Source organism: Gymnoscopelus microlampas (genome assembly GCF_963454915.1).
Source record: "Gymnoscopelus microlampas genome assembly, chromosome: 8".
NCBI classification, from domain to species: domain Eukaryota; kingdom Metazoa; phylum Chordata; class Actinopteri; order Myctophiformes; family Myctophidae; genus Gymnoscopelus; species Gymnoscopelus microlampas.
In genome coordinates this window covers 9,988,929-10,008,974 of record NC_139945.1, presented here as the reverse complement: position 1 = coordinate 10,008,974, position 20,046 = coordinate 9,988,929, and the positions used below count along the sequence as shown (strand labels likewise).

The window sequence follows — 20,046 nt, the reverse complement described above, 5'->3', positions numbered from 1 at the left end:
CATACGCCGTTTCTTTCATACCGTCTGTCTCTGTAAAGCCACTGTTTCCCAGTTTTTCGGGGACCCGTTGGGTCGCAAGTAAATATCCCTTTGTTTGTTTTGTTTCCTACTTTTTGTTTTTCATTGAGTATTATTTTAACCTATTAAGACCTGGAACGCATCTGTACTTTTTTATTTGAGTTAAAAAGCATTATTACACTTTGGCTATTCAAAAATAGCAGATCTACAAGCTCATAGCGCGGCACCGAGTGCCGCGCTACGAGCTTGTAGATCTGCTATTTTTGAAAAATCGTGAAAATGTGTGCAAATCTTCTGAATATATATATTTTTAAAGCGAACATTTTTAACTAAAATCTTTGCTTCTGGGGGGTCCCTGGAACAAAATATTTTGATGGGGTCGGCGGCCAAATACATATCTTTTTGGGGGTCCTTGACATGAAAAAGATTGAGCACCACTGATTTAGAAACATATGTTTTTCAGAAAAATGTTGGGATTTAGGTAGGAGACATGTAGAATCGGCTTCAGGTCTCAATGGGTTAAAATACACAAAATTCGTAGTTTTGCTTTACTTAGATTGTACTTTTTACTCCACTTTAACTATTCGACGACTTTAGTTTCAAGTTACCTTTCGTAGATTTAGATTATTATCGTAAAACATTCATTGACCAATTAAGCTCTGTTTTGTAATACCTCTATTAGAAAATGTCAGACCTGCAAGCTCACAACGAGCCACATCGCAACATGGTTGTGAGCTTGTAGATCTGTCTTGGACTTGAGCCGTTGGACCTGGCTGACGAGACCATTAGCAGAGGGGGACAAGTCTTGTCCTTAGGACACACTGTGGGACTCACACAGAATGGCCTCTGTCCATCGGCCTTTTTTTCTTCCCCTTCCAGTTGCTTGTGTGTCATGCTGTCTCCCTGCTGTCTGTACTGTGGCTGCAATTTGGTCTTTTTCCTCACTCTCTAAGCTGGCCTTGTTCCCAGAATGTGTTGGACGGGTTTCAACCCCTGACCCTCTGTACAGAACCAGCCCAGTGCTTCTCCTCTCCTCTCTTCTCTTCTCTTCTCTTCTCGTCTCTTCTCTGTCCCCGAATGGAGGCAGGGAAAAAGAAAAGAAAAAACTACAGCCCAGGGAGTCCTAAATCAGTGATTCTCAAAAAATGGGGTAGGACCCATTTTTGGGGCACTCAACTATTTTAATGGGTCACGACTCAAGAGTAAATATCTCCCCCTTTTTACGTTGACTATATTTAAAATGTGTATTTATTTTTCCCAGAAATTAGACAGAAAAAAAAAGTTTTTCAAAAATCTTCCCCAAAAAAATAAAGAAAAAAACGAATTCCTATTATTGAAATGGGTCTTAAATGGTTAATTCATAATGTATTTTTGTAACTTTGGGTCCCGGGTAGACAAAATAAAAAATAGAGCTGAAGAATTTGAGAACCCCATTACTGCAGTTAATGAAATTGCAATATTGAATGTCAAAATCCGTGCGACTCCAGGCAAAAAAAAATGTATTTGTGTATGTCTGTTTTTTCAAATGGTTGTCGTTTCTGAGAAAACATTCAAGTTCTGTTCAGAATCTCGAGCCTACGAATCAAGTTGCACGTTTTATTCGTAACATTCTGAAGAGAGAGAGAATGGTAATCTGTACAAAAGAGTTGTGTTTGTTGTGTTCAGACTGAATGCAGGTTTTCGATAGATTTTTTCCTGTTTTTTGTTGGTCTTTTGTGTCTTCACCCACAGCTGAAGTGTGAAAGAAAGCGTCAGATTTCAGATAAAGGAAGTGGGTCTTTAAATCCTGTCTACCTGTGAGCGTGGCATTTATGTGGCTGTGGAATATTTTGAACAACAGAGCAAGCAAAACTGCCAAATAACAGACTCTGATCCACAGCCGCCATGTTACTATTACTACGGCCTCATTCATTATAGTGTTGCTGTCCAGTGGAAACCTTATGTCCAAAACCGTCCCTTTTTTTATAAATTATTTAAAAAACACAAAAGTAGTGAAAATAGCACATCTACAAGCTCACAACATGATGCGTTGTGAGCTTGTAGATGTGCTATTTTCACTACTTTCGTGGGACACTCTTGTATGCCGAAGTAGGGCATTGATTACGAAAAAACTGTTGATATATAGAGGTACAAGGTTATCTGCCTGACAACAGCGATAGGTAATATTCTAAAACATTTTCATGTCAAGGACCCCCCAAATCGATACGTATTAGACCACACGGACGGTATCCTTGGGGTGTTGTCTTCCTGGGACGGCCACTTCGTGGTCTGTCTTTGACTTCACCAGTCTCTAACTTTGGAAATGGTACCAGGGCTGACACCAAGTAATGCTGCCACTCTGCGTAACGGAACACCGGCACTTGCCCTATTGCACGGGCCTTATCCTGAAGGGACAAACGTGGCATCTTTCCATGGGGCCAGTGTTGCTGCTCGGAGCATACACAAACTCAACAAAGTTGCAGAACCCATGCTCAGGTGCCAGTCACACGCCTGTGACTGGCACACACCTGCTGGCAGGTCACTCAACACGAGAGTGAACCCACTCGTTTAGCAGTGTTGCTGATTCCACGATTGCACGATCCTTACAAGTTATACCTCGTTGTAAAGGTGACTAATCAATGATATAAAATACAATTCCAATTGGTATTATTGAAGGGGAGAAATAACCAACCGAAGTTAAGTTTCCGAACTCGATGAGTTTATGATCTAAATAGTCATTCTTATACATTCTGTCATTGACTACCTTCCTCTAACCTGGCGTCCATATTTTGATTCTGTGTAATTCTTCTAAAATGTAAAAAAATAAAAACAATTAGCTAAAATAACACGGAGAGTGTCTTGACTGCAAATGCAGCACTGGTAGGTGTTAATTTGGGACCCTGAGTGAGTCACTAATATTTCTCCATTCTAAATAGTAGCCTACGTTTTATTCTTATCTGTTAATGGTTGATTAACCATTAACAAGCTTCAGTAAACGTTTAAGAAAAACATTCAAAATGGTCATCCTGTACAACCAACCATATAATACAAAATATTGACATTTAATTTAACATTGCAACATGTAACAAGAACATGTTCCAGGGGCCACAAGAAAGCTCCGCTGGGGCCGGATTTGGCCCGCGGGCCGCCAGTTGAATATCACTGTCTTAATGGGTTAATCAATGTTATTGTGGTTTATGTAGAGAACAAATCCAGTTTGATTCACCCTTACAGTCCATCTGCAGGTAATCCAGGTATGAGTGTAGGTAGGCACACTAAGCGAACGCTCATGCATGCAAGCACATTATATTTGACAGGAAACACACACGACGCATTAGACCACAGAGTGGATCATTTCTCGACCAATCCAAAGTCCCGTCTCTGTTCCTGCGCGTCTCCTACTGGCTCACAGCCCATAATATTTACTCGGCTCACTGTGTCATGTTCTGTTGCCACAGCAACCTGCCTCAATATATTCCACATCTCCGAATATCAACTTGTTGGCTGTCACCTGTGTATCGTCTCAAAAGTGCATTGCAGTTTTAGCCACGTAAACCCAATGCTTCATAGTTGACCCCCAGGGCAATGTAATAGGCCATAGGAACCACTGCTTCATTACAAACCAGGCAGGCACTGACCTGCAGTAACCTGGAAGGAGTCTCTCGCTCTCTCGCTTGCGCTCTTTCTCTCTCTCTCTCTCCCTCTCGCTCGCTCGCAGACTGATACATTTCCCACGACAACAGACTGACTGCGGGAAAACAAACACAACAGCATTCAGGGAGGGGAGACAGGAACAAGGGTGTGATTGACGGAGAAGGAGTAATGGGGGGGGGGGGGGGGGTAAAGACTGTGTGTGTGTGTGTGTGTGTGGGGCGGGGTTCTCTGAGAATAAATCAAATAAAGGAATGGATCGTCCAGTCAGTCAGACACACAACCCGGTCATCTTTTTATGTTCTTCGTAAATTCATGGCTACGGCACTTCGTGAGCTTGTAGATCTGCTATTTTCACTATTTTATAAAATATATATATTACAATAAAAAAGGAACATTGGACATACCACTGCAGCGACTACTGCAACTATTGATTATCAATTATTCTATCAATTACTTTTTTGATTAGTTAAATCCTTTGAGAAGCACTTTTTTTCCCTTATAGCAAAAATAGCCAATCTATAAGCTCACAATGTGTTGTCAACACGTTGTGACCTTGTAGATCTGGTATTTCTATTTATTTTTTTATTTGGAAATATTCATCTATCAGGATATGCCCAAAACGGGGACGTCAAGTGTTTTTTTTTAATACATTTTGAACCAATGAAAAGTATTAACAAGAGCTTGAGACTAAATAATAACTACATTGAATCCTTTTTTCCATTTCCTGAAAAGTAACGGTTTTGGTCTTGGACATCCAAGGTTTCCTATTTTTCTCATCTGTTTAAGGAAGTAGGTAGCTGATATATTGCACTTTTACCTTAGCGCTAGGTATACTCTTAGTTGCTTGTTTTAGAAGAGAATGCACTTAAGACTTCTGGTGATTAGTACTGTAGTTTCGTTCCCTACCTATGTTGAACGCACTTATTATAATTCGCTTTGGATAAAAGCGTCTGCTAAATGACTGTAATGTAATGTTCCACCGGATAGCAACGCTAAGAATGTTGTTGAACTTTCAGCTAAGAATGTTCTTGTTTACGTTTAAGCACTGGACAGTACATTTACTTGAGTACTGTACTTAAAGGGATATTTCACTTTCAAAAAATGTTTTGGTCATTTTATCGTCTACTCAGGCTTTTGGGAGCACCCCGGACAGTTTTTAAGTTGATTGATTCAGAATTTAGATATTTGATGTTCATTTTATCAGACACGCCCCCTTCCTTTACAAACCCATGGTAACTTCAAACTTTAACCCTGTTTAAACACCTGTTGTTGGTTTTGGTGACTGATATTGTCATTCTAATACGTGAGGAAACCGTGTTTTTTCAATTTCTTTTTTCATTTATTAAAAAAACAAAATTGGAAAATGAAAAAAATGAAATACAATAAAACAATGAAATAGAGTAAATGAAAAAAAGCAATCGAAAAAACACGGCCCCTCACGCATTAGGAGGGCAGGATAAGTCACCAGAACCAAGGACGGTGTTTTTGATGAATCTAACATGTTAAAAATGGAGTTTGAAATCATAATGGGTTTGTATAGGAAGGGGGCGTGTCTGATACAATGAATATTAAATATCTAAATACTGAATCAAGCAACTTAAAAACTGTTGGGGTGCTCACAAAAGCCTGAGTACACGATAAAATTGAAATATCCCTTTTAAGTGCATTTTAGAGTGTTTTCTTTAGTTTAGTTTTTGCAAGCTACTGACTTTCACTCCGCTACATTTAAAACGGAAATATTGTACTTTTCACTCATTTCTAGGAAGGGACTCTTGGGACCTAAACATACAAAAATATGTTACTCAAGCCGTGTTTCAAAAACTGAAAATGAAACTGAAAAGAATCTACAAGCTCACAACTCATTGTGGTGCGGCACGCTGTGAGCTTGTAAATCTGCTCTTTTCACTTTTTTTTGGATTTCAATACAGTAATGCATTGATATCAAAAAGAAAATATATACGTTGTAATTTGTTCTTTCGAATACTTGAGGATTTACTTGAGTATATATACTTTGTCCACCACTGTGTATAAGGCAAAGAGAGGACAGGCGCCGGTGGCACCTTATCTCACCTTACTTCACCTTATTTCCCCCCCGCCTCAGTGGTCCTGGCCTACATGCTCGAGTGGCGCCGGGCTACAAGCGCAGTTTGTTCAGCCCAGCCTGGTGTCATAAAGTCCCTGCAGAGTGCAGCTCTGTGGCGCTGTATGCGCGCCGCTACTGCGTCACGCGCATTATGCTTCATTCATCACCGCAATTAAACACTTTGGCCTCACTGTTTGGCCCCGTCTCAGTCTCACAGAGCCGCTTTGTGGCCCCCGGAGGGCCCCTGTGCTCTCACTCTCTCTCCCCCCCTCTCTCTCTCTCCAGTTGGCTCTGCGTTTCCTGCTTCACTTTGGACTCCTGACGTCCCAGCGGAGTCATGAAGCTAAAAATACCAGCTGGCCCTCCTAAAAATACAGAGTACTGTGTGACCTACTGGGACCGAATAGGAGCTCACACTCTCGCTCTCTCTCTCCGGACACGCGCACGCACAATATACACTTATGCGCGTGCATTCACGCACGCACGCACACACGCACACACACATAACACACGCACGCACACACACATAATAATAAATTAATTAAATGAGATAATTGATAAAAAGAATAGTTTTACTTGTATTATTATTTATTTTTAATTGCCAGTCGGCTATTTTGCTCTTCACCGGTGTACATCGAAGTATAAAGTTGGCACACATGAGGTCTTGCAATAGGTGGACATGTGAGTGTTGGAGTTTGGCATGTGAGTTTAGAGTGGTGTCTGTGGTCGGGCTTCGTGAGGCTTGTTAACGGTCATTAGTTACTTACTGAAACAAGGACAGCCTAGATGTGTGCATAGTTGATCTGTGTGGTTTATCACCTTTCATTCGGGGTGTCTGGTGGCGTGTCTCAGCCCAGGTTTGTTTTGGAATTTCTAGCACCCTCTAAGGCAGCAGTGGTTCTCAAGCTTTTCAGGCCATGACCCCCCCCCCCCAAAATAATTATGTATGAACTGGGGACCCCCCCTCTCCCCCCACACACACACACACACACCCTGACAAGCACTTGGAATTGTAGGAGTTGAGGCATTAAATTGTGTTTGACTCGGTTCCACAGATACGAGCATGTGCTGTATAGATCGTCTATTTTCAAAATTAATATTTGATCATTTGGCCAATGTTTGACCATTTTTGGTGATTACTTTTTATGCCGTAATGGTATTATTTTAGTAATGGTATTTATTTTCTTTTAATTTGACCCTTTTAGTTTAGCCTAGTTGGGTCCTATGTAATTGTTTCGGTTTCCTGTGCTGTTTTTATGCCATGCTTTTAAACCCCTGTAGCACTCTGAGATTCTTAAGAATGTGAAGTGCTTCATAAATAAAATGCATTATTATTATTACTATTATTATTATTGTCTCTGCCAGGCCGAAGGCTATGTTTTGCACCCTGTTTACCTTTTCGATGAAATGTTTTTATCTTATGTGTGTGTGTGTGTGTGTGTGTGTGTGTTAGCGTGTGCATGTATGTCATCGAATTGACCCAAAAATGTCAAATACAAAATTTGTACTGATCTGCAAGCTCTCACCGTGCGAGCTTGCAGAAATATGCTATGTTCAGTATTTTTAAAACTTTTTTTTATAAAGAAAAAGAAAAGAACATTTCACCCCCAATATTGATTATTTCATGAAAATACATTATTTTGTATAATCGATTGTATCGATTGATTCGATTAACTGTTGCAGCCCTATTTTGGTTTCCATCTTTCCAGGGACCAATACGTCAACAATTCATGCAGTGCTAGCATTTTAGCTGATAAACTGAGCCAGAGCACACCCTGAAGCATGTTCCAGCTTGTGGATCTGCTACTTGTGATGCTTTTGTGTGACGCTGTAGTATGATCAATAGGCTCTATGCACAGCAGCCATTTTGGAGAAAAATTGGGCCTCTTCTTACTTCCCTCACAGGTGTTACCAATGATACTAATGAAGGCTCTGTTCCATTCTGGTCAAACAGAGTCAGGGTGCTGATATTGTATGGTCCAGGGACTAGGGTTGCCAACCGTCCCGTTAAAGGGACCCTCATGGTTCCTTGAGAGGGTGTAACTCTGAGATTGTACAAATGGAACCAAATGGACCCTCCCGGGTCCATTTGGTTCCATTTGTACACTCTCAGAGTTATGGGGGTCCTTGAAATTAAAAAGTTTGAGAACCACTCTGCTACACTAAATGGAGGGAGGCATGCGTTAATCCGACAGACCTTTTCTCCGACTGTGTGGCATCCGCGTGCGGTTAGGGTTAGGGTGCGGGTTTGGTTCGGGTTTACTGTTTAATGTCGGAGCACTGCGCTGTCGGAGGAATGCGCTGTCGGACTAACGTACTGCACCCCTAAATGGAACAGAGCCTTCATTAGTGTCATTGATGACACCTGTGAAGGAAGCAAGGAAGGGGCCCAATTTCTGTCCAATATGGCTGCTGTGCATAGAGCCTATTAGGACATTAATTTACGAAAAAATGTAGAATATGGAGATAAGAGGTTTCTGCCCGACAGCAACGATATAACTGTTGCAGCCCTATTGGACTTCATGGACCATTTACGCAGTTGTGGAAAAGTAACAAATATTGTTCTTTTACACCACTAAATTACTTGAAAAATGTACTTACAAGTTACTTTGCATATTTTGATTATTAATACAAAACGCACATTAACCACTTCAGCCCTATTTTATACTTTGGCTATTGAAGCATTTGAATACTTTTACCGTGGTACTGTATAGTATATTTTGATGCCAATACTTTTGTACTTTTACTCAAGTACAATTTTGAATACAGGACTTATACAGACTATTTCTATATTGTGCTACTTTTACTTGAGTACAAAAAAAAATCAGACTACTTCTTCCACCACTGCCACTTATGCTACTGTATTTAAAATCAATTAGTTTGATTAACTGTTGCACCCTAATCTTGTTTTAGTGATGTGTGTGCATTGTGACTCTGCACTTATGGTTCTGACTGTCAGCCAATAATGGCTTTTATAAATTAGGCAAGCCATTGCTGGTACGTTGCCAGGCAGATTGTTTCTTTGAGTTTGCTCCTTGGCGAGCATTTTTATTTACTTGTACTTGCATATAGTGCTGTCATAGTGAACAAATATATTGCCAGCTTTGGTTTTTGAACCAGAAGCAGGATGCCCTTACCTAACCTTCATTGTTTTATACTTTTTTTTAGAGCCAGACTGATGGCCGATTTTTGGGTCTGATGCCGATCCTGATTTTGAGCGTCCTACCACCGATTACCAATGTTTTGACCCATATTTTGACTAAACAAGCCAAAAAAAACTTTATATTTCAGAACTTTTGTATAAAAAAACAAATATCAGCTGCATCATTACAGAAGTCGTAAAAAAGCAAAAATAATGGCAGATATATTGAACCCCAGCATGCCTATTCTGGGGGAACATTTGCCAAAAATAGAGGATAATTCTCAGAGGGACAGTTGGGAAGATGTTCTGTCGGAAGCAAAGAGCTACACAAAGCTGTGACGGGAGGCTTGTGTCCTGCAGCGTGGTTGGGAAGCTTTGAGATGCCATTGCGTCAGCCATGGAAGCTATGCTAGATAGCACATCTGGGCCAGTAGGGCTAGCTGCAGTGGAACACATGTATTACTGAAGTCAGTTAATCCAGAGCAGCCATAGCTGATGGGTAGAGAGCTGTCTGAGAAACGGAAGGTCACCGGTTCGCCTGCCAGCCCCGGTCTATGTGTCCCTGAGCAAGGCACTTCAGCCCTAACTGCTCCCCGAGCGCTGTATTAATGGCACTTGCCCACTGCTCCCAATACTTAGGATGAGATAAATGCAGTGGGACATGTTCATGTATGCGCAAATGTACTTGTGACAAAAAGGACCCCCATTTTCATTTTCCCCTTTCCTCAATGGGTCCCTCCACTGCTTTCTGACCACGACATGGGGTAAAATCCCACACTGTCCCAGTCCCCCCCCCCCCCGACTGCCCTGCAAACAAGAACCCTCCTCTGGACAAGTTCTGACATAAGGTTTTGATGGTGTCTGTCGACTACAACAGTGGTTCTTGAAGTGGGCTCCAGGGACCCTCGAGGTTCATTGAGGGGGTTCTAAATGGACCCTTACAATTCAATTCAAAGGGCTTTATTGGCATGAGAAAACATATGTTTACATTGCCAAAGCAGAAAGCACAATACAACATCCTTACACATCTGTAATTTGTATACGCTCAGAGTTATGGGGGGTCCCTTGAAATTCAAAGGTTTGAGAACCACTGAACTACATGTTGATAGTCACTCTCCCCTATCTTGCAGACCTGGGATTCCCTCTATAGCAGACAGGCCTGTCGGCCTCCACACACACACCTCCGCCTCGCGTTGAGTGAGCGAGTGAGTCACGGTTTTTGTCAACAGGAGAGAGACAGGCATGTCTCTGTCTGTCTCCGTCGTGTTGGGTTAATGACTGATAGAAAGTCCTCGCTCGCTGCACAAGGCTCTATCTGTGTTGACCGGAGCCGGCACTGGTTAATGACTAATTGCAGCCGCGTGTGTGTGTGTGTGTGTGTGCGTGCGTGCGTGCGTTTCTGTTTACTCTTCACCTGCGTAGGTGAGTTAGCGTTTTGGGGGAGGGACAACCTGGGCTTACTCACTCACTCCCTGTGCGTGTGAGATTATGTCTTAAGTCATCAGAGAGGTTTTCACATTAACCACTTAAAGCTGCACTCTGTAACTTTCATGAAACTACCTGAGGTTTTAACCCGGGTTCACTTTTTGAGTTTTTTCGTAAATAGATGCCCTACTCGATCATACAGCGCTACACAAAAGCATTTTGAGCTTGTCGATCTGCTACTTTTGATGTTTTTTTATTTGAATCCTGAAAAGTAACAGTTTTGGACGGATGAGGTTTCCACATCTACACTAAATAACAAAAATAGACACATTCTACAAACTCACCAGCTAAGCTTGTGAGCTTGTAGATTTGGTTATTTTCACCGAATGTTCTCCCCCAGAATAGGAAGGCTATGGGGTTTAAGTGGTTAAGTGGTGCATGATGACAGATACCAGGGAAGATATTTTTGAACGATGACGTGCATATGGGTTGTTTTTTCTTATTGAAAAGCGTGGGCATCTTCTTTTTCGCCCAAGCATAATTTTGAACCAGTTCTGCACAAGTTACTTTTTTTCTTCTTTTTTTTTGGCATGGGTGTCGCTTGTGTTTAGCCTCTTCTTTTAGCAACAGGTGTGGAGGTTGTCGTCTTGTCGAGACCTGTAAAGGCTTGAAGAACACAGGAACACAACACAAAACCCCACGCCAGGATAGACGCTTCTTCAGCACTAGAGAGACAGAGCCACGCTGGTCACGACAACAGGCAAATTCAATTCAGTTCGATCTTATCAAAGTGCCGAGTCCGACCCACAGCAAGTTGTCTCAAGACACTTTACATCAGTGGTTCTCAAACTTTTTCATGTCAAGGACCCCCAAATTGATGCGGCCGCGGACCCCCATCTCAAAAATATGTTGTCTCCAGAAGCAAAGATTTCAGTTGAAAATGTTTGCTTAAAAATATAAATACAGTATATTCAAAGATTTGCAAAACAAAAATTAAGATTCTTCAAAAATAGCAGATCTATGAACATAGATCATGATCAAAGTCATGAACCATTTCATGACTTTCTGCCCGGGCCACTTGTGATTGGAGTCCACTCAAAACTCAAAAGTAGGTAGCTACACATTGAGGGAGATGGCATGTAATGGACATACTGCACTCAAAACTCATGTTGTGCTCTTCCCTGTTGATGAGCCACTGACAATGTAGCTACTAGCTACCCAACTACATGGTGAAAAAAGTAGTGAATCTAGTCACAAGCTACTTGGAAATGTAAGAGACACTGATGTTTGATATGTGTTCACCTGAAAGACAAATTATCCAGTCTTTTTATTGCTTTATTTTCAAAAAGTTAAAATCAGTTAATAAAGCGAGGAGAGAAACAAAAAACAAATTTCTGGCTGTATTTTTTACTTTAAGTACATTTAGTGTGAGCTAATTAAACACTTTGACCCAAGTGTGACTTTCAAGTACTTTATAAACCACAGTTTATTTATCTATGTATAACTTGCCAGGCAGAATTGGGCAGCAGTCATGGAGCAGTTGCAGCTTTGTTACTTGCCGGCTGGACAGCTACTTCCAGGCGTCACTTTAGGGGGAAGTACCTTTGTACCACAAAATAAATAAAATGATAACATAATGAATGAACCGTTTACCCAAACAGGTACACATGTCTTAACGGTTTCCGGTTGAACCATGAACTTTTTAATTTTGTTTGTCTTGTGACTTCAAGTAATTTTACAATTGTGCCCCCCTGCCTAATCTAGTCGAGTACCCCTGACATAGGGCATTAGTTTATGAAATGAGAATAAAAAGATTGAGAACATTGAAATATGGAGATAATAGGTTTCTGCCAGACATCAGCGATATAAAGCAGAGCCCCCCCCCCCCCCCCCCAACCTACAGAGACAGAGAGATTCAATAATGACAGCGACGCCGATTACAATAATATCAGGTATAACAATAGTAATATAATGTAAACATTAAATGTTTTTGTTTCAGATATTCAGTGTGCATCTTGTTGAGAACAACACCTGGGTGCGACACAGCACCTTGCTGTTGTCCTCTCCCCACCCTATCTCACGCACGCACGCACGCACGCACACACACACGCCCACATGAACGCTCACTCGCTCACTCACTCCGTCGCTTGCTCACTCACTCTTTTTTTGCTCTCTCTCACACACACACACACACTGCAGTTGCAATGGTTAAAATCAAGTGTGTGTGTGTGTGTGTGTGTGTGTGTGTGTGTGTGTGTGTGTGTGTGTGTGTGTGTGTGTGTGTGTGTGTGTGTGTGTGTGTGTGTGTGTGTGTGTGTGTGTGTGTGTGTGGGGGGGGGGGTTTATGGACACAAACAGGTGTTGTGTCAGCTTGCAGTTCTGGACTTGAACCCAGAATAAGAATGTTGTAGTACACTGTAAAATCCTTAGTGTTCATTTCACTCAGACTCAGAGAGTGTCCACCAAATGGACCCCTAAGGGTCCATTTGGTGGTCCATGAGTGGTGGACACTCATTTGTACATTCTCTGAATGGCTGAAAATATATTTTGTTTACATCACAGATTTGCATAGAACATTATGAAAAACTTGGTATCGAGCTATCAAAAATAATCTTATTATTATTTCTTTCAACAACACAAGATACAGTAATACTGTTTAGTAGGCCTACTAATAATTGATTTAATCGTGTGCGTGCGTGCGTGCGTGCGTGCGTGCGTGCGTGCGTGCGTGCGTGCGTGCGTGCGTGCGTGCGTGCGCACGTGTGTGTGTGTGTGTGTGTGTGTGTGTGTGTGCGTGCCCGTGTGTGTGTATAAATATAAACTAGAAAATGTGCTCCTCGGAGCACAAGTCTCCGCCAGCAGCAGGATTTTTGGTAAGGAATTTATTCCAAGATTGGAACTTTTTCTGCTAATATCTCCTGACTAAATGTTAGCTTGGCTTATGGCACTGATGTCACTTCGAAACATGCAATGCAATGTTTCGAAGTGACTCACCTATTTATAGGTATGTATTTCGTCATGCGTCTCGCTAGCCAATCAAAGCACACCCTTTCAACATATTGTCACGTGAAGCTTGACCAATGTTAGCTTGGACACACAGCGAAAAACGGAACGAAAACATACTCTCCACCATGCCTTCGGCCTGGCGGAGGCAATAAATACATCGAAAAAATAGCAGATCTACAGCAGGGATCTGGGCATAAAAGGGACGCAGTCAGAAAGATACAGAGATCTCCATATATGGGCATAAAAGGGACACAGTCAGACGGGTACAACAGGTGCTCTCACAATGGGTACAACAACGGGTATTGCAAAACTGGGCGGGGCATTCACAACGTGCATCGTTCCCGAGTAGGCCGGTGTCTAGTTATATCAAATTCACCATAGTTGGGGGGGGACGGATGTTACTGGGGGGCTGTGTTCCAAAAGAGAGAAGTCGCTGTCGGGCAGAAACCTCCAGTGGTGGAAAAAGTACTCAAATGTTTTACTTAAGTAAAAGTATCAATACGGCACTGTAGAAGTACTCTGTCACAAGTAAAAGTCCGGAATTCTTTACTTGAGTGAAAGTACAGAAGTATTGGCATCAAAATGTACTTAAAGTACCAAAAGTAAAAGTACAAAAATGTTTGAAAATAGCCGATCTACAAGCTCACAACGCGTCGCAAAGCGACGCGTTGTGAGCTTGTAGATCTGCTATTTTCAAATAGCCTATGCATAAAATAGGGCTAAAGTGGTTAATGTATGTTTCGTAATATCATCATTTATATCTGAAAAGTAACTAGTAACTAAAGTTTTCAAGTAATTGTAGTGGAGTAAAAGTACAATATTTGCACAATATGTACACAAAAGCATCAAAAGTAGCGGATATACAAGCACGAAACGCTGCGCGAAGCGTTTTGCGCTTGTAGATCTGCTACTTTGGCTACTTTTTGAATTTGAACATATGAGGTTTCCACCCCGACAGAGGCGATATCCTTCCTGCAATTCTGACAAAAACGTCTATTCATTCATCTTGTTTAGACAAACATAATAATATCATAATTTACAACTGGTCCATAACGCTGGCGGTTTGGTTTTTATAGCAGGGCCATGTTGTTGCCCCAGAGCACAGACAACGTCCTGCTTCCGGCTGATGCAATGCTTCCTGGCCTATCGGGTCACAGTTAAAGGGATTAAGGAGTTAATCCGGTTTAATTACGTCGGTCATCCATAAATCCAGTTTAATTACACGGTCATCCACTAAAGCAGAGCGATTTAGTTTTCGTCTAAATACACACAACCTACAATTATCAGTCGGCGTGTGTGTGCGAGTGTGCGCCGTCATAGGTCGTCATTTGAAAAGGATTAAAAATAAATCCATTGAATTCTGATGATTACAGTGGCATTGCTTAACAAACTGTGTGAACCCTACGACAGTGGTTCTCAAACTTTTTCATGTCAAGGACCCCCAAATTGACACTTGTTAGCCCACGGACCCCCATTTGAAAGGATATGCCAGGGACCCCCCCCCCATAAGAGAAGACTTTTACGGCTCTATAGCAGTGATTCTCAACAATTTCAATTTCAAGGACCCCCGGTTTGACATGCATTCAGGCTACGGACCCCCATTTAATGGCATTTCTATCTCTGGGACCCCAATTTATATTGTAAAATCAATGTTAATTTAACTCTGAGAGTGTACAAATGGAACCAAATGGACCCGTTAGGGTCCATTTGGTTCCATTTGTACAGACCCATAAGGGTCCATTTGGTCCCTAACTATCCATCATTTAGCTGGGGACCCCCTGGAACTCCCTCAAGGACCCCACGTTGAGAACCAATGCCCTACGAACGTAGCTATTCCGGCCATGTCATAATAGGCAAACAAAACGTACGGCTAAACTAGCCGATCAGCAGGCTTCGTTGTGAGCTTGCCGAGCGGCTATTTTCAACCGAAGAGATTTGGTGTAGATCAAGGGGTCTTCAACGTTTTTTCAGGTCAAGGACCCGTTAGCTGAGAGAGAGATGAAGCAGGGACCCCCCCCCCCCCCCCACACCACTACATATTGTGCCAAATTGTGTTGCAGATGGAACCTTTTCATAGACAGCTCCTTATTGTTAAAGGTTCTATGACATTCATTTTCACTTTTTTTATTTTTTAGTTTTTTTGGGGGGTTTTATGACCTCAATTACACCCAAAAAATCTGAACTTTGAACATTCAGTGGATTTTCTGTGGTCTGTGGTCTCTCCAGCTCTTTAATAAACAGAAAATACATTTTTCGGTAGGTGTCAAAATCTCAGCCAATCAGGAGAAAGTACCCATTTTTAAGCTTAATTTGTATAGTGTTCCAGTTCCAATTTTGTCTACTCATTTCTTAGTGTCATCACTTCCAATTTCACTTGTTATTCTGTATCCTGATTGAGTTCTCTGTCCTGGTTGGATAAAATTGGAAATGAAACTGAAACTGAAACGAAAATGCATTTTCTGTTTTATAAAGAGCTGGAGAGACAAGGAGACTCCTTTTACTGAACAGAACCTCTATAGCAATGAGTACTATCAGAATATAGAGCTATTTAACACTTATTTTAACCAAAGCAAATCACTTACCCTACCTTAACTTAACTACTTTTGCTGGGGACCCCTGGAACCCCCTCAGGGACCACTTGTTGAGAACCACTGATGTAGAGGGAAAACATGAGGGGGACTACGTATAGACCCGTGGGGGGAACCTCGGTTAACGAAGTTTATAGGTATTAAATGGCTAACCGCATGAACCCTAGCGTCCCTATTCCGGGAGGGCGAACATTCGGCGAAAATAGCCGATCTACAAGCTGCAATAGATTTAGTGTCGAGGGAAATGCTAAGCGGACCTATTATAGAGCCCTGGGGGACCCCTGGTCAGCCAAGTATTATTATAAGAGGTTAAAACTAGTTGGATGATGTTTTTCTTTCCTTCTTTCTTTCTCTAAACAAGCTCGCCCTAAACACAGCCGCCAGCAAGTGCAGTGGTGGAAAAAGTACTCAACTGTTTTACTCAAGTAAAAGTATCAAACTGCAATGTAGAAGTACTCTGTTACAAGTAAAAGTCCGGAATTCAAAATTCCGGACTTGTAACTAAAGTTTTCAAATAATTGTAGTGGAGTGAAAGTACAACATTTGCCCCTGAGACGTAGTGGAGTAGAAGTAAAAATATGGACAGTTGGAATTATTCCAGTAAAGTAAAAGTACCTCAAAATTGTACTTAAGTACAGTACTTGAGTAAATGCACTGTACTCAGTTACTTTACACCACTGAGTAAGTGCTGGACGCTTTCCGTTGCTTCGGACTTGAACCCTCAGAGCGAAACTGTGAGTAAGAGAGAGAGAGAGAGAGAGAGAGAGAGAGGCAGGTATTGCTAGAGATAGTATAGTGGAATGTGTGTGGTGGAGTTTTTGTGGTTTGCAAGCGGCCTGGGAGGGAGGGGGGGGGGAGGAGGGAGGGGGAGGGACCGCCGCTTCACTTCTGGTGGCTCTCTTTCACCCTTAAAGGAACAGTTGCATCAATATTCCTTCATTTCTTCTCCTCTTCGCTACTTCTTTTACTTCTTCTTCTTCATCTTGGCTATTTACATTTGTCGAGGACATGAATTAATGACTATTGTATTCTATGCTCTGTTGATGAATTGAATACATAGGACCACGATGGAAACAGGTTCCCAGGACGTTTTCGTGTTATCCTTGTACTCCAAGTGGTTTACTGTACGACCGTGCTGTTTGATTTTTTTACTAATAAAGTATTGAATCAATCAATCAATCAATCAATCAATACAAATATTGTAGATAACAGATTATTACAGATTATTACACGTTTAGACAGATGCTAAGGTTCATTGTTCACCTGGTATCCTATAGACCCCTTAACAGACGACGTCACAATGATAAGAACCAGTATGCGTGCAACCAGTATGCGTGCAATAAAACCCATTCTATCAGGTCTCGCTAGGACGCGCCTCACTAGCCAACACACAAGAGGGGGTTGGGGTGTGCTGAAACCAGCGCACCCCGAAACAATATGTTGAGAATTGATTGCGTGAAACAATCACCTGTGCGTCCAGTCTCAATGTTAGTAAACAAATAATTGGTCTATAGTTTATTTTAGGTACTAAACTGTTCTCTATGCCATGCCATCTGCTTAACCCATTTAGAGCGGGAAATTCAGAAAACTTAGGTCAGGATTCAGAAGGTTTTTAGAATCAGCCTCAGGTCTAAATGGGTTATCTTAAGATTTCTTTGGCTATTCAAAAATATTTTTTGAAAAATCGTGAAAATGTGTGCAAATCTTTGAATAACATTCTTAACTCAAATCTTTGCTTCTGGGGGATTCTACAAATGTCTTCTAAATCCTAAGTTTTTTAGAAAAAACGTATGTTGCTATAATATCAGCGGTTCTCAAACTTTTTCCTGTCAAGGACCCCCAAAATGATATGTATTTGGCCGCGGACCCCCCATCTCAAAATATGTTGTTCCAGGTAGCAAAGATTTGAGTTAAAAAAATGTTTGCTTCAAAATACTATATATTCAAAGATTTGCACACATTTTCAAGATTTTTCAAAAATAGCTCATAGCGCGGCACTCGGCTTGTATATCTGCTATTTTTGAATAGCCCAAAGAAATCTAAAATGACACAGACGCGTTCCCGGTCTTCAAGGGTTAATGTGACTATTTTTTAATTTTTTTTCAAAATATTTTTATTGATTTTTTTTGTGACATACATGACATCTACTTTCACACACATTCATACACATATACCCCCTTGTACTTGCTATTCAAAAAAAATAAAAAATGATCACATTGTTTACACTTTCTTAAATAAAATAGATAAATTAATAAAAAATAATTTTCAGTTTTCAGTTTCCTTCTCTCTCAAATAATAATATCCATAACGTTCATATATGTTTCCCACAGTTGGTCAAATTCATTTTGTTTTCCCCTAGTTATGTATGTTAATTTTTCCAGTCCAATACAACTCATGAGTTCCTTATGCCATATCCTTAGTGTTGGTATCTCCATATTATATGTCTTCAAGGGTTAATGTGACTATTTACCTTGTTGTTGGTTGTTTGTTGACTAGAGTTCATGCTTATGTTGATCTCGCTCTGGATAAGAGCGCCTGCTAAATGCCTGCGTTGTAAATTGTAGGTTGCGTTGCCGGTGGCGAGTTTCCTGGGGTCTCTGTCATCCTGGGCTTAAACGTGCTGCCTCCTCTCCTCTCGTTTGTCCCCCTTGCAGGTCAGCAGCATGTGGTCAGTGACGCGTCCTCCACAGCAGCAGCAGCATGGCCCTGCGTCCGACCAGCGTCCGGGTGAGATGAGGTGAGGCCTGATCCGGAGCCCTGGCCGAACGAATGGCACTCCACAGGCCGTGACTTAGTTTTGAAGGTTTACGTCGAATTGAGCACAAAAGGACCCCATTTGAAACAAGCCGTTAGGTTTTCATGGGCTTTTTAATCCTATTTAGTTGACCGTGTATTTAAACTGTACTTTCATGTGCTTTTTCTCTGCAAACTTCTAAATAAAGTATTCAATCAATCAATTCAATCAGTCAAAGGGGGTGCAAAGGTTAATCAAAATAATTGATTTTAACACATCGGGTGCCAGAGGTTTATTCAAATATTATACGCCTGCATATCTTCCATCCACTTACGTTGATAAGTTTCGTGCTGTAGAAGCCCCGACGCGAAAGTGCATGTAAACAAGCGTGCGTGCGAGACGGCGGAGGGTCCCGACTAACGCCTGGAACAATAATATTTCTAACGCGATCCTCCATTGCAGAGTGGTCGCCGATCGAAAACGGCTCGCTTCCACCACGTTAAAAAGAAATGGAGATATTAAGCTTTTAGTCAAGGAGATAACATTGGAATGGCCGACCGGAAGGATTTTTGACATGGATCCACATCCAGCCTCTCCTTCTCAGAAACTCCTTGGATGATCCCAAAGTTTTGTTTTAGCGCCCCACGTGGGCCCCACGTATAAAAATAAAACTGGGTCAAAAACGGTCCGGACCATTTTAGGCACTCCTCGTTTGGATTCTCAAAAACGGTCCGGACCGTTTATGGCACTCAATGTGTTAATAAAATATGTTGTTTTCAAATAGTTTTTCAAAAATACAGAAAATAGCCGATCTACAAGCTCACAGCGCATCACATTGCGAAGTGTTATGAGCTTCGAGATCGGAGTGGAGACTGCTAAGACGGACATATTTTAACATTTAGAGCCCATTTTCAACCTTTAATGGTCCTCACTAATGCTCAATGATAGTACTGTCCATTTCTGTCTACTCGCTATGTCTCAGAGGTGGGTGGTGAACAGTTTCGCAACCTGCCTACCAATGGCATCATCGGTGGGGATTCCGAACAAGATTTCAAACCATCATTATTATTTTTTTAATGTATTATTATTATAACACAATGGTTACCCCATCAATGATGTCATTGCTAGGCAGGTTTCTGATCTGTCCATAGCCCACCAATAAGACACAGTGAGTAGACATAAGTGATACCATCTTATATTGAACATTAGTGAGGACCAATAATTATATGGACATACAGTAAGGTTGAGGTGTCCCCTTTTTTCAGCTTTTGTCTGCAGAGTAATCAGAAGCCGTTTAGAGCAGAGGTCTTCAACAGGGGGTCAGCGACCCCTAGGGGGTCCGTGGAGGTGCTGCAGGGGGTCCGCAAAATTGTTGTTAGATTAGATAAAAAATATGTAATTATAAAACATTTTTTAT

At 41.5% G+C, this 20,046-nt stretch overlaps 1 protein-coding gene across 3 annotated transcripts in view; it reads left to right on the top strand.

Annotated features, from left to right (window-relative positions):
* bcl9l (bcl9 like) overlaps nucleotides 1–20,046 on the top strand; it is a 61,923-nt gene that overhangs the window by 12,218 nt on the left and 29,659 nt on the right. For 2 of the 3 annotated variants that reach the window (XM_084063883.1, XM_084063881.1), the window contains exon 2: nucleotides 18,550–18,632. The gene's annotated coding sequence lies outside the window, so the exon portion shown is untranslated. The remainder of the gene's footprint in view (nucleotides 1–18,549; nucleotides 18,633–20,046) is intronic. The other variant, XM_084063882.1, reaches the window with a different exon arrangement.